This window comes from Anser cygnoides, chromosome 3, assembly GCF_040182565.1.
Source record: "Anser cygnoides isolate HZ-2024a breed goose chromosome 3, Taihu_goose_T2T_genome, whole genome shotgun sequence".
Taxonomy (NCBI): domain Eukaryota; kingdom Metazoa; phylum Chordata; class Aves; order Anseriformes; family Anatidae; genus Anser; species Anser cygnoides.
In genome coordinates, this window is record NC_089875.1 from 53,495,274 (window position 1) to 53,520,350 (window position 25,077).

At 40.0% G+C, this 25,077-nt stretch overlaps 1 protein-coding gene and 1 long non-coding RNA gene across 2 annotated transcripts in view; one reads left to right on the forward strand and one right to left on the reverse strand.

The window, feature by feature from the left end:
• Positions 1–760: 760 nt before the first annotated feature.
• LOC106034235 (uncharacterized) lies at positions 761–3,766 on the reverse strand. Its single transcript, XR_010830350.1, has 3 exons — positions 3,545–3,766; positions 2,073–2,166; positions 761–1,066 (listed from the first exon to the last, which is right to left on the reverse strand). It is a non-coding gene; the product is annotated as an uncharacterized lncRNA (long non-coding RNA).
• Positions 3,767–17,605: 13,839 nt separating this feature from the next.
• PLEKHG1 (pleckstrin homology and RhoGEF domain containing G1) overlaps positions 17,606–25,077 on the forward strand; it is a 162,081-nt gene continuing 154,609 nt past the window's right edge. Inside the window, exon 1 of the mRNA XM_048076918.2 lies at positions 17,606–17,710. The gene's annotated coding sequence lies outside the window, so the exon portion shown is untranslated. The remainder of the gene's footprint in view (positions 17,711–25,077) is intronic.

Sequence of the window (25,077 nt, forward strand, 5' to 3'; positions counted from 1 at the left end):
CAGAAGAGAAAGGACGAAGACTGGGCTGTCTGAGCTAAATGAGAACAGATATAAGGATGTCTACAGACCAGGGATTTGTAGTTCAGACTCTGCTATAGAACATACTTTTTTTTTTTTTTTTTTTTTAATTTCCTCTTTGCCTCTACTATGGGAAGTGTCTTAACTGTAGCAGGACACTTGTTTATATTGGTATTATCCTGGTTTCATTCTATTCCACAGAAGGCTGTAGTTCTCAAGGGGCCCTAACACTTGTGCTTCCCATCTTTCAGTATGGAGACCATTTTGGTCTGCAGGGCTAGCAGCTGCTGTGTAAGTTTATTCCTTTTTATTCAGTCTGTCTCCTGTAGCAAACTACTGTGAACTAATTCTTCAAGGCTTATTATCCAGGCTTCTTTACCACACTCTGAAAAGAACAAGAAGTGCTGAGGAACATGATTAGCCCCTGCCTGATGAAACTGCTGACCCTATAGAGCCGTCCCTGCCAACAGGAGGATGGAGGGGTCAGGGCTGGGATGCATGGTGTTCTGGCTGATAGCACACCGGAACAGATCAGAGCAGCCACAAAACTGCTCTGCTTGGCGCTGGAATTCAAGGCAGTTTTGAGCGATATCTGGAAACAGAAAGATAATGATGCTGAAAGCTTCCTCTGCCCGTGTCCTTCTCACTTAGAGTCTGCAGTGTTGAAGTAACTGACAACTGAAAGAGCAGTAACTGGAGAGAGGAAGGAAGCCCAGTATCTCTGCTTTTGGTTGGGGTTTCCTTGGATTCCAGGAAATCTGACCTTAAGAAGCGTGCCAGGGTAGAGAGGTAGGGCTCATCACGGAGAGCAGCCACCCGGACTGAAGGGAGGAAATGAGATTGCATGCCCTTGTATCCCAGTGGATGGAGGTAGCCTACCTCAACACTGCAGATGTAGAGCAAAGAGCTATCTGACACAGATTTTAAATTGGACTGTCCTTACCTTCCCTTGCTAGCCAATGTAGGAGCAACAAAAATCCTCGCTTATTTTTACAACTGAAAAATAATTCTTCCCTGTTCTGCTTTGTGGTTGTTACATGCTGAGAACCTGTTGAGAACAAGCAATATGACATAAGGGTCTTTTCTCCTCCATCATTAACTGGACCATATTAGTTAAGTGCAGGAAATAGTAGGAAATAAGCAGCTGTAATAAATACTGAAGGTTTAAACTCAGCCCAAACCTCTCTATAGACAGGAGACCCATGCTGCTATTCCAGGTTTTTATTTCAATAAACCTCTAAAGATTTGGACTCATCATTAAACATGCTAGTCCTAGGATTACTTTTTCTTTGTTGCAGTTGTTAACTCACCGGTGTTGTTGCCTGTTGCTCTGACAAAGCCGTGCTCACAGGCACAAAGCATGGGAAAAGGAACCAAGGGAAATTTGTTTTTGCGGTCTCAGGGTGTGATGCAGCTGCTGCTGGGAGCTTTCTTGCTGGTGTAAACATCTGTTCAAAGTGCGACTTTGAACTGAATCAGTTTCATATGAACACCGTTATAAAGACAGAAAAGTACTCTTATGGATACGGTATGTTTCTGCATCTGGTGTGTCGGTGTGAAGCATGCAGAAAGGCACACTAGCTGCACCATGTTCAGCAGCAGAGCTTTTGAACATGAACAAGGCTTTGGTCTTGGTTCTTTCCTTCTCTCCTTGGTGAATGAGTACATCTACAGTGTCACTATTTATGTGGTAACAGTGGGTGGGAATTAGCAGTTTAGGATTACTCTTAGATTATTGACGTGGGTTCATGACCAAGCAGAATGACTAGTGTCAGGGAATCACGCCTGAATTACCCTTCAGCACTATCGGTGAAAAGCATGATAGAGAACAGCAAATATACCAACAACTTTTGACTGTTGTTTCATTATTGATTATTATGACTAAAAAGAGCAAAATTGGGAAAAAAAAAAAAAAGGTTTCCTGTCTGACTCTGACACCTTTTCTAGCAAGTGAATGACAGGTGTGTTGTAGTTATTTTTTGTCACAGTCATTGCTAGCTGCTCAAAGGGTAATGCTGGTTCCTCTGTGGGGTGAACAGATCCCACTCTGATACCTTTTGCCACAGACATCCTCTCTGTTCCACCAAACTAGTAACTCTGGAGGTCCTCCCTGATGCCTGCTGTGGTAACGAAGCAGTTAAGTAAGACCTGCATGAAACCCAAGAGAAATACACTGATTAAAACGCTTTAGTTATCTTCTACTATTCTTCTAGCTTGGTCTTTTTCACCTTCTTCTGGTCTTGGCAGTGCATGCTCTAGTGGCTTTTTCATTTTTTTTTTTTTAAAAAAAAAAAGCTGGATGGGAAATTAGTAAACACTTTACTTGGTTCAACATATGTTAAGGAAGTGGAAACAGCTGGGGGCTAAAGGGAGAATGTGGCTGGCAAGGCAGGTTGTTATTTTTACACAGAGTCGTTCAGTTAGATCTCTTTGTATAGAGATGACACTCCGCACAGCCTAGTTTTACCCTGATTGCTCTTGTTAGTCCCCTTGCCTTGGAGCATTTTGTCTTAGCTGCTCGCACACCTGCGTGTTTGTTCGCTGTGATCTATTGCACAACAGCTTCTCCTTATCTCCCCCCTTCCTCAGCTCCTTTCTCTTCCTTTTCCTTTCGTACAGCTGTTGCCTTTGTCGCACACCCCTGCAGACAGGAGAGCAGAGGCAGAGGTCTGCCCTGGCTTTGTCTGCTGCCTTCCCAGCCCTTCCTCTTTCAGAGGCAGAGAAACCCAGGGCGAGAGCTTGTCTGAAGTGAGAGAGCCAGCCAACTGCCAAGTTTGAAGAGACAGACCGAGCATGTATTCAGAGAAAAGTATTAGGCAGGGGGAGAGAACATGATGTCTGTGGTGCCCAGGAAAATGGTCTCACTCAAGTGATTTACATGACGTGATAATGAGCCAGAACTGAAAGCTTTAATTTTATATGTGTGCGTTCTAATATATAATGTTATATCTAATTATATGTTACATTATTGTGTGTTCTAGAGTGATAGGCAATAGGACAGAAGCTACTAATCCTCTGTCCTGTGGCAGGACAGAAGAAGTGATGTAGTAAGTGATGCTGTAGCAAGGCAAAGAATAAAATGATCTCTCTTTTTCCTCCCCTTTTCCACTACGTTTTAAAGATTACCTTCTTCTCTGTCGCCGCTTATTCCTAGTAATGAACTCAGCCAAGCAGACTGGCACGTGTTTGCCTATCACATGGAAGTCTCGCATAATGTAGGTTAAACAAACAGATACTCTTGGGCTGTGATTATACCAAGGCCACTTAATATGGCTAGAGGGATTGCTCTTGGTGTTTTTATTCAGACATCAAAGACCAAGGCCACTCTGTTTATTTCTTCCTGGTTTGCTAAGGAAAGTGACTTAACTGCAAAGCTTTTATTACTGTTTTATTACAATTGTATATTAACCCTTTTAAATTCCAGGGAGCTGAAAAACACTTCCAAGCAACGCACAGTTTTGATTCTGGGCTTTGGTGTGAGGGTTTCATAGCCTAATTCCTCTGTCAAAGGTCATGTAAGACTTACCTAGAGACTTAGGAGAGTCAACGCAGAGACACTTCATGTTGCTTTGCAGCACTGACTCTAAAATTGGAGCTCAGCAGCTTTACGCAGAAAGACATGAGGGCCAGAGCCACCTCACTGATCCTGTTGCCATGGAAATGTTACGTAATTATCACAGACGATAAAATGTTCCAATGGCAAAGAGCAAATATGTTAAACTAGTACAAGAAGCAAAGCTAGTGTCAGTTTGCCATTTCTTTCTCCCATTAGGCCTGCATGGGTCTTAGCCCTGGTTGTTGTGCCTTTTTTCTTTTTTTCCTTCAGTGTTTTATTTAAGGATCCTGGGTCACAGACTTGCTTTTGTTAGTACTGATACGCTTCTCTTATTGATGCCAACTAATCGCTTCATTCCTACAATCAGATGTTTTTCATTTTAGCATCCTTTGATTTCCTATCAGTCAGATGGCAAAGAGGAGAGAGGCTGTGTAATAAAGCTTTCAAAGAACAAATAAAAATATCTATTTAAAGTCTGACAGTGTAGTTCTTGCCTTCTTTTTAGTTCAAAGGACAAATTACCAGCGGCCTCTGAAAAACCAGAACATGTACAAGATTTCATTATTGCCAAACATTTCAGGAAATATTGACAGGTCTACTTATGAGACAGAATTTCCTGCTTCCTGCCGTGATGGATAAAATACTGACACACATTGATTCATCTGTTCATTTTGAATACGTGCTGACAGAAGCAGTCTGACTTTTAGAGCAGTATACACTCCAGGTGTATACGCTCGGGATGTCACTGACTACATAAAGCAAGCCTCTTGCATCCTGTTTGGCATCCCTGGGGACTGAGAAGAGGAAATCATAAGCTGTCAGGGACTCAAGATGCCAGGGGTGTGAAGGTGACACCCCGCTTTGTATGTTTTCAGGAGAAGGAGCATTGCCTCCTGCCAGCCTTCAGACCATTTGTGACTGGATGAAGAGAAACTGACTCAGTGGATAAAGATTAAATGTGGTACATCAAAGTGGTTTCTGTCCCTTTCTTCACATTTTTGGTCATTTGTTGCCATCTTGTTGCCCCTTGGTCCTCTTTCTTGAGAACTACTTCTGGTCATCTGAAAAGCCTTTTAAAGAAAAATCTGAATTTGAAGTGACTGTGGTAGCATAATATACCTAATTTTTTTTTTTCTTTTTTTTTTTTTCTGGTAATCAAAAAGGATTCAAGTGGTCCTAAAAATAGCAGCCAACTTCATAGCACTGCATTTATTTTTCCATAAATTTGGCATGAGTAACATTGGTCAAACTTACCAGACCATCTCACCTCAGGCTGTCACAATTCCCAGGAGCTACTCCATGCTGGAATGAGGGACCTGTCAATGGAAACGCATGGTTAAAGCTGAAGTGAACAGTCAGGGACAAAGATCCCTTAGGAACATATTTTGGATATAGGTTTTTAGAAAAGCTTAATTTTTAGGAAACAATACATTGTCATGTAAGTTGTCTAGACATGGATGGCTACTTTGAGTTCATTTTGATGGGACTTAGGCCTCTGGGTGCTTTCTAGTTGCTCAAATACCATTTAAAAAACAAACAAAACAATAACAAAAACTAAACAAAAAAACCCACTATGATTATCTTTTGAGGGCATTTAAAGTAAATAGCCTGTTCAGATACTATGCTGAGAAAGTCTGTTAAAAAGAACCTAGACAGACTTTGATAAAGTAATATAGAGCAATTGTAGTTGCATACAGCAGGGTATTTTTTTTTTTAATGATAGAGGAGTAAATTCTATTCATGAGCATGGTGGGAGTAGAAACTTCCGTGAGAAGATAACATTTAAGAAGCAGCAAAAGTTTGGGGTATGGTCATGACTATTGGCACTTAAAGCACATCTAAGTTATGCCTCTGAAAGCAATTCAAAAGGCCCAACCTGGATAAGGAGGCCAGGAAACACTATTTTATTTGTAGACATCCTGGGCAGCTGTTGGCAGACTCTAAAGAAGAAACAGAGAAGGCACAAAAAGGGAAAAAAGCCTAGATACGCATTGCATCTTTTGCACTGACAGCACGGTTCTCATTTCTGAATCATTATGAGGGTAAGGAGACTTCAAATAACTAAAAGGCTGTAATTACAGCCTTCTTCTGAAACATGAATTTGCTTCCCTGATGTTATGCAGGACAGTTCCTGTTTTCCTGTTGTTTCCTGTGGCATAAACATTTATTTTAAATTTCTTTTGTCATCTGTATAGATTGTGTCTGGAAGAGACATGCTTTCATGTGACACTCTTCCTTCCCGCTGCTGTTTTTGTGGCCTCAGAGGCAAATGCAGGATATTCCTCTTCCATTTCCTTCACTGCCTCTCCTTTCTCCAGTATCTCAGATCAATTGATCTGTAGTGATGTCAGCTTTTCCAAACAACTTACATAATTACTTGAGAAAAAATATTCATGCTGAATATACTGGCTCTGACTTTCCTAGAAAAGACTGAAATATTTAGTCTGGGCTATATGATCCCTTAAAGTCCCTTCCTTGCCTGTGTTTCTGTTATAGTCAAGTGTGTGACTCAAGTGGCTCAGCAGGAGGTTTTCTATAGTGACAGTAAGAATGGAAAAGGTGTGAGAACTTCAACTAGCTGCTGGTTTGGCTGTGCTGATAATCATTTTTCAAGTTGCCTTTACCACATTGTTTCTTTACAGCTGCACAGCACTGATTTCTACGGAGCTACCCAGAAGGTAGGTTGTGCTAGCGCAGATCTAGTGGGAAATGTCTCACAGTTCCATAAACTGGGAACTGAAGAGACCCCATTTAAAATTTGCGCACAGGTGTATTCCTACAAGAAGTACTTGGCCAGATTTACCACATGGCTTAATGACTCATGACACATGATTGAACACTGCTGGATAATCTAGTTTAAAACTATAATCGTTGCAGTAAATCATTTAGGGAAAAGTAAAGCCTTAAAAAAGACAGGTTTAAAGAAAGAGCTGTTTGATTGAGGTTATTACAATCTCAGAAAACATGAAAGAGCAACATGAGGAATCCTGTCTCTTTGAATGACTAATAAAGTCCACTTTATTTAGGATTTACAAGGGAAATGCTTTCTGATGGCTGTTATTGATGAAAGCACTGTATTTTCCGTTCATCAGGACTGAAAAGGGAAGGGGGGGCTGTCTTACTCTGACTAAATGGTCAGGCACCATGCTTAAAGATCATACAGGTTTATCTCTGACCAGGAATTTCATAGCATTAGTTGACCTTGGCCTCCTGTCTGCCTCTGTGTTTCATTCATCAGTGCTCTTTTTCTGTAATGTTGTAGATGACCGTTCAATTGTCGGCCTCCCATGGAAGAGAGAAGGTAGTGGCAGAAGGAAAATGTGAACTCGTGGCACTTCCATTTTGCTGGTGCCAGGCTGTGACAGCTGAAGTGATGACAAACCAGCCATAAATGATAAGACGTTTGCTTAGGCTCTGGTATTTCCATGATTTATAGCAGCTGGCAGGAGCCCGTGGTCTTTCAGTATGGTGTGCTTTGGGATGCAGGGGGGAAGCAGGGCTCTGGCAGCCTGTAGGCAGAGGAGGACAGGGATTTGGGCTGTGACTGGTGGGAGGAAGGGGCTGCCTGCCAGTCTGTGTGCTGATGATACAGCTCAGGGTACAGAAGACAGCAGAGGCTGACGTGGTTTGGAGGGGAATGTCGGTGGCCTGTTTGACCAAACCATGCCACACCAGCTCCAAGTGAGGCCCCTTCAGTTGAACGAGGACTGAGTATTTGGGGGGTAAAGTAAGATACGAATTTGCGGCGTGGGTGTCAGCTACTCAGTACCTGCCTGGGTATGTGTTCTTGCTACATGATAAATTTTATCTGTGTTTCGGTGATGATTCACTCTCCCTGAAGGGTAATGTACCTGGTATTAACTACAGAGAAGTGGCATGTAAATAAGCAATTAATGTAAAGTAGCTGGCACTAACTTGCTAGTACTTAAAACCTGAGAAATGTGATTTTTACTGGTGAAAGAATTAGCTTCTTTTCAAGTGCAGTATTGAAAGAAAGGTGCCCATTCCCTCCCCTGTGAAACTTCTTTACCGGAATCAGTAGGCTATGGTTTTGCAGTGTGGAAGAAGAAGAGGTTGAGGAGATAGGTGCCAGAGCAATGCAGAGTAGGAAGGAAAAGTCAGTATGAAACAGTTTTTTTCTGTTGCTTCCATTACCAAAGTGGGTGAGTGTGCCATGAAACCACCAGGTGGCAGGTTCAAAACAAACAGAAGGAGGTACTTTTTTCCCAGGCTGGATGTTTAAGCTGTGGAAACCTTGGCAGCAGCCTGTTATAGGGTCCAGAAGTACTCAGAGCTTCAGGAACAGACTCTGAAGGTTCACAGATGAAAAACCTGTTGAGGGTTAGCAGGCTGAAAGATAGCCACTTTGGTTCCAGGAGTGTGTCACACACAAGTCCCTGGAAACAGGGTAGGAAATCTAGCAGAATGTCAGTATGAGCATGCTGTGCTCCTTTATTCCTCCTTGGCATTCATTGCTGGCTGCTGTCAGACACAGAAGTTTGTGCTAAATGCCATTTATGATCCACTGTTGCTTTTTTTATGTCCTTAACTATACTGTTATATGGAATTTTTGTACCAGTACTATACTTGGGGAAGATGGGAACATCTTGCACTATTTTTACTATTGTTAAAGGGACACAGTTTCTCTGTTTGGATGTGACTGCAAGAGACATTTCAGTACCAGCACATGGGGTATGAATAGAGCAAGTGAATCAACAGTCCCTCTGCAAATAGAAATGTAGTGGGAAATATTTTAAAGTGCATTCTTTAATAACAAAAATAAAAGTCCTGATGTTTAAAGTCCATGTGACAGAGAGAATTAACTCCTGGACAGAATTGTGATTTTGAGAATTTGATGACTTGTTTTGGGTAAAGGAAAACACTGTTTAGATTTTGAATGCATGGGGAAAATTGGAGACATTCAAATTAGTTCTAAGACATTTTTTGTTAGTTAGTTAGTCTGTAGATGCCAGCTAAGTTAATTTAACTGGGCCTTCATTTTCTGTTGTCACAATTGTGCAAATAGGAGAATCATCGTTGCTGCTTCTAAAGACTGACTGGAAATATTATCAGTTTGACAGGAGGTCCTAATGGTTTGCACACATTTGCACACTGCAAGCTTCAGGCTGGAATAAGCTGCCTGCAGCTTAAGATAAGAGAAGAAGAGACCTTCCAGGCATTTTCATCACAGACTAACTAGGATGGAGTAAGACATCCTTTCTCTGACAATTAACAGGCTACGGGTCATTTGTTGTGCACAAGAAGAGGCTCAGAATCACCTACTTGGCTCCTCTGTTACCATTCAAACAAGAGAAGTGGCCTTGCGCCAGGTAAGGCCTCAGCCATGTTACTGCTGTCAGGTGGAGTTGGCTGCCTGCTAGATCTGCCTTCAGTCTGGTCAGCAAGACATGAGCAAACTGCAGACAGGAAGATGCTAGGACTACCTCCGTGAATACTGATGTCCATGCTATAAATCAGCCAGGGACAGAGAAGCCAGGAAAGTTTTCCCGGGACTCTAGAGCCCTCCCTGCCTCTCAACCAAGAACCACATAAACCCCTTGCTGCTCCCTGCCTGGTGCTGGGGTGTCCTGTGTGCTAATGAGGAATCCATCGAGTCCTAGGGAGGAACTTGGGCACCACTGGCAAATGTCCTGCACCCAGCATCTTCCTGGTACCTTCCCCCCCCTCTTCTTTGTTTAGCTTCAAGGCCCCTGAGTGCCAGGTACCTGGGATATGGTGTCCCAGGAACAACTGCTAACCACAAGGAAGAGCTCCCTGTGTCAGGCCGGTGCTCCTGCTGGTCCCTCTTTGTAGTAGGATCATGGAAATAACATTCCGCCTCTGTTACCTGCACAGGCTGTAGAGAGAAACACAGCTGCCAGAAAGGTGGCCATGCATGCAGCAGTGACCGCTGAGGCAGGGAGTTCCAGTGGTCTGTTAAAATGGAAAGGGAACAGGAAGGAAGAGATTGCACCATGGTCTGCTCAGCTTTCAGTCTTCCCTGAGGCAGCAGCCTTCTTTGAGGCTGATGGGATGTGAACTTATTGTGACTTATTGCAACACCCACCTCAGCTTCATGTCCTATCTTTGACTGCTGTGGTGCTCCTGTCATCCCACAAGCTCTAGATGTAAGATAAAAGTTAGGAGGAGTGGGGATGTGAGAGGGGCGAGGGGCTGAGTGAGGGGCTGACAGTTCAGGGAATTGTGAGAACAAGAGGACAGAGAGGGGACGGTGACATGTTCTCAGCTTCCCTAAATGCAAGGATGCTGTCATAGCCCTGATGCTAATATAGTGATGAGGTTCTCAAATCTAAATGTTTGTTGGTTGATTTCTTGTTTGTTTGTTTTTGTTTGTTTGTTTATTTATTTATTTTGATCTCAGGTTCAGAAGATGGGTATATTTAGTACTGAAGTACCTGCAATAACCTTGGGACCATAAATTTAAGAGCCACAGAGTGAATTGGTGGTGAGGGAAGGGGGAAACAGAACAGCAGTTTCTGAGCACACAGTGATATGCTGATCCACATTTAGGAAGTTGCTTGTGTGCCTTTCATTATCTTGGTTCAGAGGAACCATGATAGGAAATATGTAGGTTTGGTAAACAAGCTAATAGCACTAAGAAAATACCTGACTATACGTCACTGATTATGACTCCCAGGGCAAAGTGACTTCTAAACCTTGTCATTCAGCAAAACTATGAGGAGCTATACTGTTTTTACTTGGTAAACATTCCCTTACCTAACAAAAGCCATTACCAGTGAGGAAAGAAGTGGCCAGGTATACTCTTTCTGTGAAGTGAAAGCCTTCAGGCAGAATAGCTGACGTTCACTTAAAACCCTATAATTCTGTGAGCGAAGAAAAGAAAATGCACTGAACTGGCAGATGAAATGTACTGCTTTCCTTGTCTTCATGTAAAAGGTCAAGGAGGAAAAAAAAAAGAAAAGAAACAAAAAACAAAACAAAACAGGAGGTCAGAAATAAATCAGGAACAATAAAAATAGCCCTTAAGACACAGTGGTGTTAACACAGTGCTCTTCTTCCTGTAGCCCGATCTCACTGTAATGCCAGGAGAAAAAATACTGAGAACATTCCAAAGTATTACAAGCAACGCAATTGCATTTTGGGGGGCACAAATGCAGACTTTGTTGGTAAAGGGCTATGTCTTTCACCTTGCATCTTTTTGATAGTGACCTAAGAATCTCCTTCGTGATTGCAAAGTGACTTTTTAAGACCATTTATGTTGCTTGGAAGAGTTATTTGAACAGTATCTGTGCACTGCTGAGGTGAATTTAATTGGGTTCCTGTTTATGCAATGCAATTAAACTATTGCCCTCTGATGGCAAACTGTCCAAATGAAGTAGTATTGTTTGGGTAAGGGCTGATAAAAAGTAAAGTGGCTTATTGATGTATTTCAGGTTTATTGATCTAACCTTCTGAAGTTACCTTTTATAATGTATAAAAGTCCCTCTGCACCTTGCACTCTTTTCGTTACTTCTTTCTCTTGGTTTGTTGGGAAGAAGAGTATTCTGACCAGCTCACGGCAGCCTTTGCTCCCTATTAAGTGAGGGAAGATCCCCCTGGAATCGGGCATCTCCAGGTTCACTTCTTCAGTTGAACCATGCCATTAAGTTTCAGTTTTAGCTTTCAAAGCAAGCTTTCAGCCATCCCTTGTAGAAGGAAGCTCAGCTCAGACATATGGCATTTGATTCTCAGTTTTATGTAATGAGTTACAGACATCTTTTTTTTGTTTGTTTGTTTTGTTTTCTTATCAGACATGCGTAGTTAGAATAGCTTCTCATACCACCTTGCTGGTTTGCTAACATAGAAGCATTTGTATGTTTACACTAGATGCTCTGATCAGACATAGATTATTTTGTAATGGTTTTCTGTTTGGAGCTAGCCTCCAGTAAGGAAGAATAGAAGACAGACCTGAAAGCCGACATCAGTGAGAAAAAGATCTGTCCCTTCATAGCTGTGATTGGCAGAGATTAACACAAGCTAAACGAATTGACCTTTTCCTCCCCAGCCTCCATGGGCTAGTCTATATTCTCTGAATTTTGACTAATTTTTTTTTTATTATTTCCCTGCAGACAATGTCCATGTGTCTGAAACACACTACACAATCTTGTCTGCTCTTGACTTCTATCTATCTGCACCTGGTTCTCCCCGTGGTCTGTATCTGCTAGTACTCTGATGAAGAGACTTGTCTTTGAGGCCTCCTCTTGCTAGAGATGTTTACTGTTTGTGATGTAGCCTTTTGTCTTTCTCAAATCCTTGTTTGTTTGTTATTTTTAACTTTTATGGTGTCAGATGGCAGTCGTTTTCCATCCTTCAGCTGTTGGGCATTTCTCTGGACCTGACCAACTAGTTTGCTTCTTTCTCTCTCCTCCTTGACCGAGCCAAAACAACTTTTCTTGCTAATTCAGGATGCCTTCTAGCTTCCTGATCATGCCTACTCCTTTCTCTGTGGGGCGTTGAAAGTTTGTCCTACCCGGCTGCTGTGAGTAGGCAGGACATAGTTTTAAGTTGTATTCTGGAAAGCTCAATTACATGAGCTATTTTTTTTTCTCATCTCCACCCCCAAACTGCAGCTCAAGCCAGAAGAGAAATGAATCCGACAGCTCTTAAAACAATTTGGTAACTTTTGGTCATATTCTCACCACAACAGTTTCAAATCCTGTTCTTATCAAAATGATGGACCTTTTCAAGTGGAACCAGGTTTTAGGTGAGCATCACATTAGAATCAGAAACCAAAATGTAGCATGAACTAGAAAGACATAATCTTAACTGTTTTCTTCCCAGTTTCCTCTCATATGGCAAGTTCTGTTGTACCACGTGTGAAACTTCTTGTATGGTTATTTTCCTGAAGAGAGTCCGGATGGGCAGTAGCTTAGTGCTTGCTCTGCACTTTAAACTCCTGCTTTACTAAGTTAATAAAACAGGCTGTAAATAAGTTAAAGAAAGTGTGCTTTTACAGCTCTAGTTTCCTGCCAAGCCAGTAGTGTATGACACATGGCTTCAGTGTGTCATGTGCAGAAATGACAGCTCCTCACTGGCATAACGCTCTGCCCCTGAAAATGGGCTGTGCTAAGTAGCTGGGGACATTAAGCTAAGAGTCATGCTGGGCTGGCATGGCTATACTCCCTCGGGGACTTGAACTAAGGCTACTTTTACATACTTGCTCCCTCAAAACTAGTCTGTTCAGAGCTGTCCTCATTTCACACACAGTAATGTATTGTTTTGTGAAGGCATAACCCAACATCTCTTTGAAATAATATCTGAGGAAGTCAGATATATCAGGAAGTCATCAGACCTTGGTAACTCTACAGGCTTCAGATCCATATTTCAAATAGCCATGACTCCTTTTTGGTACCTACAGGAAAACCACACTAAACACAAAATGGAAAATTAAGCAGTTTAAACCACAGTGAAGGGAAGCCAGTTAATACTTTAACAAGAAAAGAGGGTTTCATTTTTTATTTTATTCTATTTTTTTTTAATTTTGAGCTGTCTGGTGTTGTATGTCTGAAGACCCAGTTGGGAGACTTTGGACTACACGATTAGAAAGATTTTTGACTTAAAAATGTTCCTTATCTTCCTTCAAAAGCTAAATTATGGCATAGCACCAGGCTCTATAGAATTATTCAGCTCTTATGTAGTTATCTTCTTGCTTTGTCTGTGAACATATGTGAGGTCTGGAGTACATGTAATTTATACAACATAGCATTGGGACTTCCAATGCTTCAGAATGCTCTGCTAGACAGAGAAATTACAAAACCAGTGTTTGAATCATTTGTGCTGCCTCTCTCTTCTCCTTCAGTTGCTTTTATACACTAAAATGCAAAGGAAGATGTCTGTTTTGGATGCAGTTGAACTTATTTACAAGTTACCCCCTCTGTCACGAGCTCCAGTTACTCATTGCTACCTGCCTCCAAACTCCTTCCCACTTTCCTCGCCCAAGTTGCTGGAGATGAATGGTTATTACTCCCTCAAATACGTTGGGATAATTTAAAAAATACTTTTTTTCCCCTCATCTGATTCAGTTCAAATGATCCCTAGTAGCTCAGTACCTAACAGTTTTTGAACCTAGACATTTTAGAGAAAACTGGGTTAGGAAAGAACAGCTAGTGACATATTGACAGAAAATCTGAGTTTTCAATATTTTCTGTTGGAGGCATCTTGGGGTATGAGAAGAGGGGTGTGTAAAGTCGCCTATGTCTATTGTATGTGACCTAAAATCTCACAAAAGATACTCTTTCTCCATGGAAAGGTACTAGTGTTTAAAGAAGAAAGGCAACATGGAAAATTTTTCAAAAATCAGACAAGGAAAAACAGAACATAAATCGGTATAATTGCCACAAATGTTTTATCTTGCAAAAATTGCTAGGCTGAGCTTGTGGCATTATTTATTTATTTATTTATTTATTTATTTGCATGCTGATTGTGTTTGCCTTCAGATATATTTGTAACTGGCCTCATGTAAGGACAAGGGATGTACAGGCTAAGAACCATAGTTTTGAATACCTTTCATGCTCCCTTTATGTAAGTCTAACTATCACTACCTGTCATTTTCAGGGTAAAATAGTTCCCTGCAGTAGTAGCAACCAAGAGCAGCCCCTCAGAAAGGAAGGAATTAAAATAATTTCCATATAATATTTCATTTGAGAGTTTGACCATCATTAAAATGGGATTAATCAATTTTCAACAACCCTGAAGGATTACGCATACCTGAGGCCTGACAGGTTTAACTGTGGAAACATGTTAGTGCAGTCGGAAGGGCAGACTTTTAACACCCAGATTAAAAACCAGCAGCGCTGGCCATGAGTGCAGCCATTCCCAGACGCTCAAACTGCTTGAATGCACACTTACAGAGTGTACCCTTGAAATAATACAGTACCTTCTCAGCGTTCCCCAGCAAAATACATCTTTAGGAGGGCTTGCCATCAATCATACAGCAGGGAGGAGTCTTCTCTGCCCCTAGAGACAGCTTGAGGGTCCGCTTCTGTCCAACAGCATCCATGCACGTGGGCGAATCTCTAGTGGCATGTGACCCTGCTTGCTCTGCTTCCAGAAGAGGATTTTACGGCATGTGCTTTGGGAATCTGGAGGCTGTTTGGCATTGGAAATAAGATAATGCAAAACACAGTCAAAATGCTTTCATGTGAGCTCCTGAGGAGAGGCCATGGCTCTTAAGAGTATGTGCTGCCTTGGGTTTGTTTACGAGGAGAAAGAAAGAACTGTTGTGGGAAATGGCCACGTCATTGTTCCTATGGTGTTCTGTATGTTGTTTATAGGATTGTGCCAAGTGGCTAGCACAAACACACGTGATAGTTCATCTTGGGAGCTGCAGATCCTCCTTTTGATCTGGTTCAAAAGCTAAAACGGGGAGAGTTGTTTAAATGTGTACAACTCACTGCTATTTAACAGTTTAAACCCTTGCCCCCCTTACGTTTGCTAGTCTTAGCACAGGTGAGTTTCTAGAACAAATGAGAAACATCCCAAGCATTATCAGTGTTTGAAATCCATGCTTGTATCTTTGAGTAAATGTTTTACCACAGATGTTCTGACTGGTGTGACCGTAAGTGTTCATAGCCACCTCTGTTTGTGATTTTCCTTTTTCTAATGTTCTTAGTTCATAAGTATAATTCCAGATTAAAATGAAAAGTATTTCTGCTCATGTTTTATAAGAGCTTAGTACATTGTGTGAGCCCAGGAGTGCAAGAAGTGCTGACTTCTCTATCCATATTTTGTGGAATTATTTTACATTGTCAGATTAGTTTTATTCCCTATAGGTATGTCCTGGACTCCTCTGTAGTAATTATTTTTGATGACTCCACTAACGCCTACTGCTCAAGGCAGAGATGATCTATTTCAGACTCCCCCACTGAATGAATTTAGCCAACAATCCACTTATGACTCTGGCAGATGTTTCTGCTTTCTTTCTTTCCTTCAGGCCAGTAAAAACTTTATAAATCTTCCTTCTACCATTCCAGAAATGTGAGAACTTTCCCCCTTGACACCTAAAACATCTCGCTGACCTTGTCTGTGTAAGACAGAACTCATGTTTGTAGATACTGCAGACACCTGAGTTTAAATGAACTCAAAACATTTGCTCTTATAAAAGGTTGATTCAAATTAGTCTAAGCTCTGCAAAACTGGATTTTCTATAAGAATATTTACTTTCGGTGCTCATACATCTACAAGTAAAAAGCCATCAACTTGATTACTGTACTGCAGTTAGTCCAAAAGTTTACATTGGTTGCTCCTATTTGTATAAGATTGTGCCTCCTGTCTTTAGCATGCACACCAGTAGCCATGAAATCAAGGGGTTATTTCCATTGATCTCAGCAGATGTTAGCAGAAGGTCTGTAGAAAATGCATGAGATTCTGCTCCACAGCAAGCCTGAGGCACGTTCATTAGGATCCTTCGTCTCCATTTCCAGATGCAAATGCATTCCTTGGTTTGCTTTCCCATTGAAGAAGACCAGAGAGTTAAAAGAAGCTAATTCTCATGCTCAGTTTTCAAGTATTTTAAGGCTTTTCCTGTTTGGTTGGAACTGGAAAGCATTTAATCTGTTGACTATTCCTGGGAAATGTGAGGTGAACTGATTACTGGAGTCCAGCTCTGCGTACACTACTGGACACTTTATTGTTGGAGCTAAGTTTTGCTAAGAAGCCAAAGATTAATTGGTTATGGAGACTAAATTATCCTTTCACTTTATAATTTATTAGAAAATGTCATGGTGTTGTAACCAGAGGCTGTTAGAAGCCTTCATGATGAATAATTATGACATGATGAGGCATGGCTGAGGAGGAATTTTTTAAATCGCTCTAACATGAATAAATAAAATGGAGATTAGTATTCTAGGAAAAATATGTAAGCTTGTGTAACTGCAAATGGAGATTGGCATAAGCTTTTGTATTTTATTTTTTTATTGTGAAGTTGTTGGAATATATCCAAAGCAGTAGCATAAGTTACCTTTTTTTTTTTTTTGGTTTTGTTTTACATTGTATTAGGCTCTGTGCTAATTGTGGCTTTAAGACTCCCATCATGCAGCTGTCCTTTCTTTCTGTTGTCCTCATAAAGTAGTGAGGTGGTGATCTTTCCCTTGTCACCCCTATCTCAGCAAAATTATTTTCTTCTGTTACTCAGTGAGCCTGCAAGCTGTCTACCTAGAAGTTACAGACTATGATTATGAGAATTTATATTTTGTTTCTTGGTATCTCACACCTACCTGGGTATTATGTGCATTTTGTGCATGCTCTGCAACTATAAATCCCAAACGCTCAAATCAATTAAAGGTCAGTATTGGTCAATCTATGGGATAGATTTGCACATAGAATCACAGAATATCCCGAGTTGGAAGAGACCCACGAGGATCATTGAGTCGAACTCCAATGTGATCTGTGCTGTGCTACTTGAGGAACAGCCATTAATGGAAAGCTCACAAAAATGAGAAAGGTGATGAATGCTTGGTAAAAATAAATAAACAAATAAAATGAGGAATAACTTGGTTAGGACAATTGTAGAGTGCCTCTTCCCTACAGCCACAATACAGTAAAGCATAATAAAAATGAAAAATCATATCCCTTTTTACTTCTTTTTTTCCTTCTAAATTGCCAAAAGATAGAAATAATCATTACTAACATGCAGAAGGGACTATAATAGCTGTGGACGACAAAGAAAGAAAAAAGATGAAATAGCTGTGTGCTTATTGCCCTTTAACACTTATTTTATTAATAAAATTTCTGTGTATATTGTGCCCACTCTATAGACTTAATAGTGGGTAGCCAAAGCTGTGATGGGTTCTACAGGCCAGTATGCCCACTGTGGGGTACCTGGGCAGCTAATAACCTTCAGATTATCCAATCTGGGGCAGCTGTCCATGTCATCATTGCCTTAACTCTTCAGCAACGGCTTGACCACCTTCACCTGTAGCAGATTTTTCCTAAAGTGACTTGCTGACTTTGAGCAACTTGACTCCATGTTGGGTTAATGGGAGTTTTCTCTGTGACACCAGTCAGGCAGTTGAAGTTTTGATGTATAAGAAACAGCCACTTAGCTGTACTGATGGTTCATGTTTTTTTGGAAGGATTATCTATTGGGTGCATGGGAGCTCAGAATGCAGAGACCAGGTACGTTACATGAAAGGGTTCTCCCCCTTTTTTTTTTTGCATTTACCTCACTAAGAAAAACATACCTTTAGCCATTTTATAACTAGAAACAATGTGTTTATCAACAGTAGAAATATGGCTGAGCCTTATGAGCCTTAATAGCTGCTCAGGGTTTAGGTGATTCACAAACATTCAGCCTAAGCCTCCACAAGTTGGATTATTTTTTTTTGGTGCATGTGTGCGTGTCTGGCATAAGTAGTCAGTATTATTCTAGCATTGATATTGTTACTGTAATCCTGTATTATTTGTCCATGTTTTACACAGTACAGGTCTGCTCCCTGAGGTTTAGGCTTTGGCTAGTATTGCATTCTCATCAGTGAGAGATGACTTGTGCATCTGGGTTTTACATCAGGAACACACGCTTTTGTTTGTGTGAAACTCATTCAGAAAATTTACTGAACTGTTTTTTAAGTGGGACAGTGTATTTTTATACCAGTGGAGTGCCAGAGGATTTAAGTTCATATGTCCTTGTTCCTGGTTGCAGGAAAATACGTTAATACAGAGCACATGTGAAATTCTGTCTGTGTGATGATGAGAATACTTTGACTACACTATTTTCAGTGTTAACGACTGAACTTGTAAATACCATGTTGCGTGGGAGATAAGCCAAGGTGATGAAGACTAAGCAAGATAAAAGAAAGAGGTGGTAAACACATTATCTTCTTTTAAAGGAAGTGTGGTCTAAAGGTACTGGGTCTTGTCTTCTCTAATTTGGTAAGAATAGGGTTAGGTTTTTCTTACGTCAAGTGACAAATTTAACAGGGAAAACATCCACCAAAGAGCAGACAGGCCAGACTACCTAACAAAAGCTCATTTTCTGTTGTTCTGTGTGGTAGAAGCCTGAACAGTGTCCTCTTGAAGTCAGTAGCGAAACTGTTTTTTCAGCAGCCCAGCAATTTATCCCAGGTGTTTTGCTGCCATAGTAACTGGCTTATCCACATGTGCAGAGTGCAGCTTGGTCTAAATTAAGAGCTGCTGTTGTCAGACTGGTTTTGGAAAAAAAGGACAGTTACAGTTGAATTAAATGTTATTATCATTATTATTGTTAGGAAATATTATTATTTTTCATTACACCTTCTGGAAGTAGGCTAACACGTGATAGGGAAAAAATCTCTTATCTCCAAGCTGTAACCATTTATACAATACTTACAGATCACAGCAAATACAACAGAAGTATATATATTAAAGGTAAATTTTACTCTCAGAAACTTGTGCCATCTAAGAACATAGAGCTCTGTGAGTCCATCAAGAGAAACCAAAGTAAATGTGTAAATTCACATAAGTGCATCAAGTGGGAGCAGGGCAAATATTAAATAAACCTGCTGTTAGGACAGCCCATTTGTTATAAAACAGCCAGGTATCAATCGTGGTAGATCTTCCTGTACTTCTGAAGAGACTGCCTGCTAAAGGAAAGTGTCTGTTTCAGTTTCTTTTAAGTTGTGGGACTAGCCTATGTCCTTATCTCTTTGTGTGTTGATTCAGCAAGTACTAGCGGTCTGCCTCCTTCATCCCTCTCTTTGCTACTTTTAGAACAAGGATGTCCTGAACTAATTCATTCTCTTCATTTGGAGCACTGGTGACTGGACCTGATAGTAAATCAAGGACACTAGGAAAATTTGGGGACTACCTATGCCCCTGATATGTTTCTGACAGTGTTTTTCATGTTCTTATGATATTTGATACTTTTAGCTCTTTATCAATGTCCTTCCTTATTGATCACTTGCAAGTATCCAGTCCTAAGAATATATCTAGGCTGTGTTCAAGTTCTTCCTTGCCGAAAGGCAGTTAGAGAAAACAGGACATGACAGTGCTCTCTTATTCCTTCCTGATTCACAACCATGCAGAACACTAAAGCTGTTACCCTGAAAAGATCGAGTCACCTCGTGCTTCTGGCAGTGCTCTTTTTATCCAGTTGTTTATAACAAATTGGCTTGGGCATCAGCTGTGGTCCTGTCCCTGATCTTCTGTATCACTGTACATGGAAAGCAGTCTGGCATACTTCAGAGATGTAAGGAAAGGTACCGGGAGGTGGGTGCTGGGCTCGTTCGAGCCAGTTTGAAAATCCTAAATGGAAAATGAGAATAGCCCTTCTGGTCAATTAATTTAAAATAAATAAAAGTTAAGAATTTGAAATAGTTCATCTAGGTCATCACGTTGTAAAGCAACTTTGTTTCAGTCAATGCAACTCTATTAAAATAAGATTTTGAAATTAGCTATGTTGGGGGCTTGGAGAGAAGGAAAAGAGAAAGGAAATAATTGATTCACATGGAAAATATATATATATTTTTTTCACAGTCGGTTTTAAACCAAAAATCTTTAAGTGTTGATCTTATTTTCATTCATTTGAAGATAGGGATGATAAACCACTTAAGTATAATGGAAGCTTGAAATCAGAACGAAACATTTAATTTAGTTATGAGGTGACCATTTAAAGTAATACATTTTAAGATATTTTATGAATGTAATTTTTTTTTTAATATAGCTTTCATTAATAATAGGTTATACTGACTCCTACAGCATCTGTCTCAACCTGTAAAGCCTGTGGAAATGGAATTCACATTGGAGTCATTGGCTGTTCAGTGCATGCAAGCTATAGACATCTGTATCTCATTCTTTTTTATTGTGGTCAGCGGCATAAACTGGGAATTTGTGTTTTGGAGATGCAAAATTGTTTTCAGGCAAATGGCTCCTTTTGATGGATCTGACTCCATATCAGTTTGATTCATAATGATCTTGAATGTGCCACTTTTCAGTTGCCATTGCAGTTTCCAGGAACTGGTTTTTAATTCTTATTTGCTTAAAAATAAACATGAGGTGTTTATATCTTTGAATGTGTTTATTGCATCAACTGTGAAGTCATTTAAATGGCAGCAGTGCTAGGAAGTGCAGTGGAGTGCCAGACAAAAATAAAAGAATATTTTGAAAGATCAATAGGGTTTTTTAAGCTCAAAAGAATCTATTTAATTCAAACCACACAATGTGTGATTGTGATATCATTAAAATAAATACCCAAAATGAGCCATCCCTCATCCTCCATATCAAAGGGCTGACATAATTTCTGCATATTGTATTGATAGTTTTTGGTATTCTGTACAAAGGTCAGACAAGTAAGCAGTGAAAGCAAGCTGTGTTCCCAAACGCCACTCCAAGTCCCAGCGTGAGCTTTTTTATCTTCTTTGAATATAAGATCATAAGAAGTGAACTTTTAATCTGTTTTGTCCCACCTGTGTTTACTGTAGCTAGGGGACCTATTGCTTTCCTATTGCTATTTCATTTATTTAAATGAACGAGAGAAGAGGATATGGGAAAAGTCCTAATAAGGCAGATTAGGCAAAAGGAGTCTATGTTGCCATCCCATGCTGCAGCAGCTTCCAAGGAGACTGTTGGTTGTTTGCCTGGCTAATTTTATACTTTAGTATATGGCTCCCACACCATCAGTCTCATACTGTAGATGTTATAGAAATGGAATTTGCATTGAAGTCAGTGACAGCCGAGTGCATATACAGTGTAAAATACACACAAGCGTTGCTTTCATTATCTCTCCCTTCCTCCATGATGTTCATTAAACTTTTGCTGTTCCTTTTTGCTCACAGAGGTACTGTGAATATCTTTGGAAATTCTGTCTTCTAGCCCTTTGAAGGAGGGGCAAGGAATCAGTTTCGTATTTTTAAGTTTTTAATAGGGGAAGAGTACCAAGTCACTAATCTGAAACTTGTTCCACTATGAAAATAGCCATGCTGAGAACATAGCATGGCTTTGTTTTGCTATTCCACAGAAAAATCAAGAAGCTGATGAGTAAACGGAAAAATATGTTGACAAAATGTTTTTTTCTTACATTATCTTACACATGCTTATGCTCAAAAACATTTGCAAAATGTAGGTGTATTTTGTTAATGCATGCCCTAAAACAACTCATTCACTGAACAATAAATAACAGTTTAGACAAATGATGTCTGCTTTTCTCATAGTAACAGCAGAATACATCTGACCGTGCTTGTAGTACTATCTGCAAAGAAGCATATGCAAATACAGATACAGAAAGCGTTCTTTATGGTGAAATAAATTAGTTTCCATTTTTATGCAATTTTCTTCTGCTTTTTGGCTGTAGAGATCTGCTGTTGTGTTTGGAAGGGCTGCATCTTAAACGCTGGAGAGGCCTTGCATTATTTCCAGAAATCCCACTGAGATATGTGGGTGGGTGTGAAGCAGAGGCATAAATTAATGCCGTTTCTTTTTGTCTTCTCTGTATTTCTTTATTGAATGAAGAAACAATGGGACAAAGATTTTGGCATCTCTTGCTGCAGTAGTATGTTTCACAGAGCACTGTTGTTCACATGGCTTTGTATGTAAATGTATTCATCATTGTGTTTATCAGGCACAAAACCTCCAGCAGAGCCGTCTCAGATTGCACTGTGTGGTACAGACGGCAAGGGGAAGATGAAGGAGGGTTGCTGTGTTCAGCACAGAATGAGATCTTCACTGCTGGTTATTTTATTTTACGAAGGGTTAGAAGAGAGCAGAGAGAACGAGGGGAGGAATAGAAAGTCTGGCTTTAAAAAGTCTGTCGGAGGGACTGCCTGTTTGTCTAACAGCCTTTCTGTCCTGGGATGCGAGTTCATGTTTCTCTTCCTGCTGCAGGGGTTCTGGCTCACATCTCCTCAGAGGTGCCGTCCAAGATGAGGCCTCCCCAGGCTGTAGCAGATTCCTGAATCCTTCCTCCTAGAACTGCCCCAGTGGCCATGGCAGTGAGAGGGACCCCAGCCTTGTCCCCTCCCCTGGGTCCCAGTTGCTTTTTCTACTTTAGATTTAGACTGGAAATTCAGGTCTCTGTGTGTCCTAGACATTCGTGGTCTGAGCCTTTTCTTGAAAGTGAAGCAGATCTTCACGTGGTCACAAGCAGAGGAGGGAACTGGTCTGTGGTTTTCAGTGTCCCAGAGAAGGGCTCACATCCTCAAGTTTTTGTTGGGGGGGTTGGTTATATTCCTTGGCTGGTTTGCAGCCAGGTAAGTGTTGAACGGGAGACCTGGATGGGAATCTAGAACAGCTTATTCCTACATGCCTTTACAGTTGTGGAAGCGTTTATTTCATGTTTTACCCCTTTCCAATCTCTAATTTAACAAAGCTTGTGAGTTTATTAGTTATTTTAGTACAACTAAAAGTTACACTAAAATATATAAAAGTATTTTATTAGTTATTTTAATAGTCTTCGAGACTTTTATTCTACATTTAACTTTGGTTGAAATATGCCAGGAGACCCCAAAACGTTTCAGAGTGGGAAATGTGATTATGTAAGCTTTGCTTTCTGAGAAAATGAAGAACCTTCCACCTCTCCCAGTTTTGTTCCTGTGACTCATGTTATTTTTAACAAGCCTTTAGCATTTTGTGGAAAAAAAGTCTTAATTTGACTCTACTGTTCATAGATTTTTTAAAAATATATTCATACTTATTTTTAGAAGCTATTTATAAATTTCCTATATAGTATTTGAACCCCTGAATAGTATTGCAAGTAATGCAGAAGAATCGTGCTGGGCTGAAATAATCACCTTGCATCTTTTTTTGAAAGGCTTTCAACAAGTGCATGACACTCAGGTATGTCATTCCTGAAATTTATATGCTTCCCATATTTTGGTAGAAAGGTACTCTTCTTTATTTGTTTATGATTAGCAAATAAACAAATTTTGATTCCTTAAATGTTCTGCTGCAGCTACACTTCTCAGTTAATTTGTATTGCTGAAAACTCCACAGGTGATTAGCAGACTGTATTAGAAACCATTCATGCCATTTTTCTGTTGAAAGTGTTTGGATTTCCGTAGAGGTGCTTTATGTAGACTGGTTCAGTGGAATCTGTTTTTGTGTTGGCATTTTAATATCTCATACAATTTGACTGCTGGAGGATATATATGAAGCATTGTGTAACACTTAAATGATACAGCATTTACAATATATAATGTAATTAAAATGCTAACTAATAGCTTATCATTGTGCGATATTTTTATTCTTGATTTTTTTTTGAAGTTAGGATGTCTTTAGGTGTGTTTTTATTCCCTTTACAATTTTGTGTTCTTTTTTCTTCAAAATATGAATTTATTTTTAATGTAAGAATAGATATAGAAGTCATCTTTCAGTTGCTTACTTTATATAAAGCTAGCTTTAAAAACAATTTTTGTTTTGGCAACAAGTGTGGTCCGCTGCACACCTTATCACTTTGATTTTATTGATGTAATTAGTATGAATTTATATTTTTCATGCAGTTTAAACTTGTGATTTCCCATGTGATGTTATTTGTTGCTGTCTGATTTTTTTTTTAAAATGGAACCTTGCATTCTCTGGTAGAGATGGCAAGCTCTCCACTGGCCCATAGAAACTAGCCCAGCACAACTGGGTGACTTTAGTCTTCATTTCCTCATTACATGTTCTCTCTTCTGAACTGTTTTCTATTTTTCACTGCAGTTTATTTTGCATTGTCTCTTCTTTCTTGAGTAAACATAAATGATACCATAAAAAGGTCAAACTGAACTTTTGATCCCATCATTTCTATGAGGTCAAAATTAGGCCGAATGAATCTGTCTGTCTTAACTGAAAACCTCTTTTTACTGCCTACATTAATAGCACTGGGAACAAAAATAGGTCGGAGAGACTTTTAATCTGTAAAATGCATTATCAAGTCAAAAAATCACAGTGAAATATGGAAATAAACAGAACAGAAGAGAAGCTTCTTGTCATTTTTTGTTGTTGTTGTTGAATTGGCAGAGCCCAGAGAGGCCATAAAGACTTCGTTGTGTATTTCAGTCAAGTTTCAGATCCAAATGGTTACAAGGCAAATTCATTCTCAATATACAGCCTTTGAAACAATGACCATAACATTAAATTAATGAGATGTGATCGAAATGTCAAGGCTCTCATAAAGAAATCATTCACTCATTTGGGTTATTTTATCAAGAGATTAATAAATATAGGGCATGGAAGGAATTGACTTATTTATAAGAAGTGGCCTTCTGATGTCATGCTGGTAGTCCTCACCATCCCTCCTGTGCTGCTGCAGAACTCCTTAGCTAGAGAACATAGAAGTTATAGGAACTGCTTCACCGTACTTGCTGCTGTAAAGAGCAAACATAAAAGGGTCGGGTCCAAAACAAGATCCAGAATTGTCTCTGGTGCTCTTTAGCTCTTTACTCTGTGTAATAGTTTACCATTACTTTTTTTGATGTACTCTATTGTCGAAATCTATTAAAACACAGATGAAGTCACTGGAAACTCATAAAAACACCAACTTAAGTACCACACTGGTTGATCATCCTATTAGACAGTCTCAGACAACAGCCAGTAGC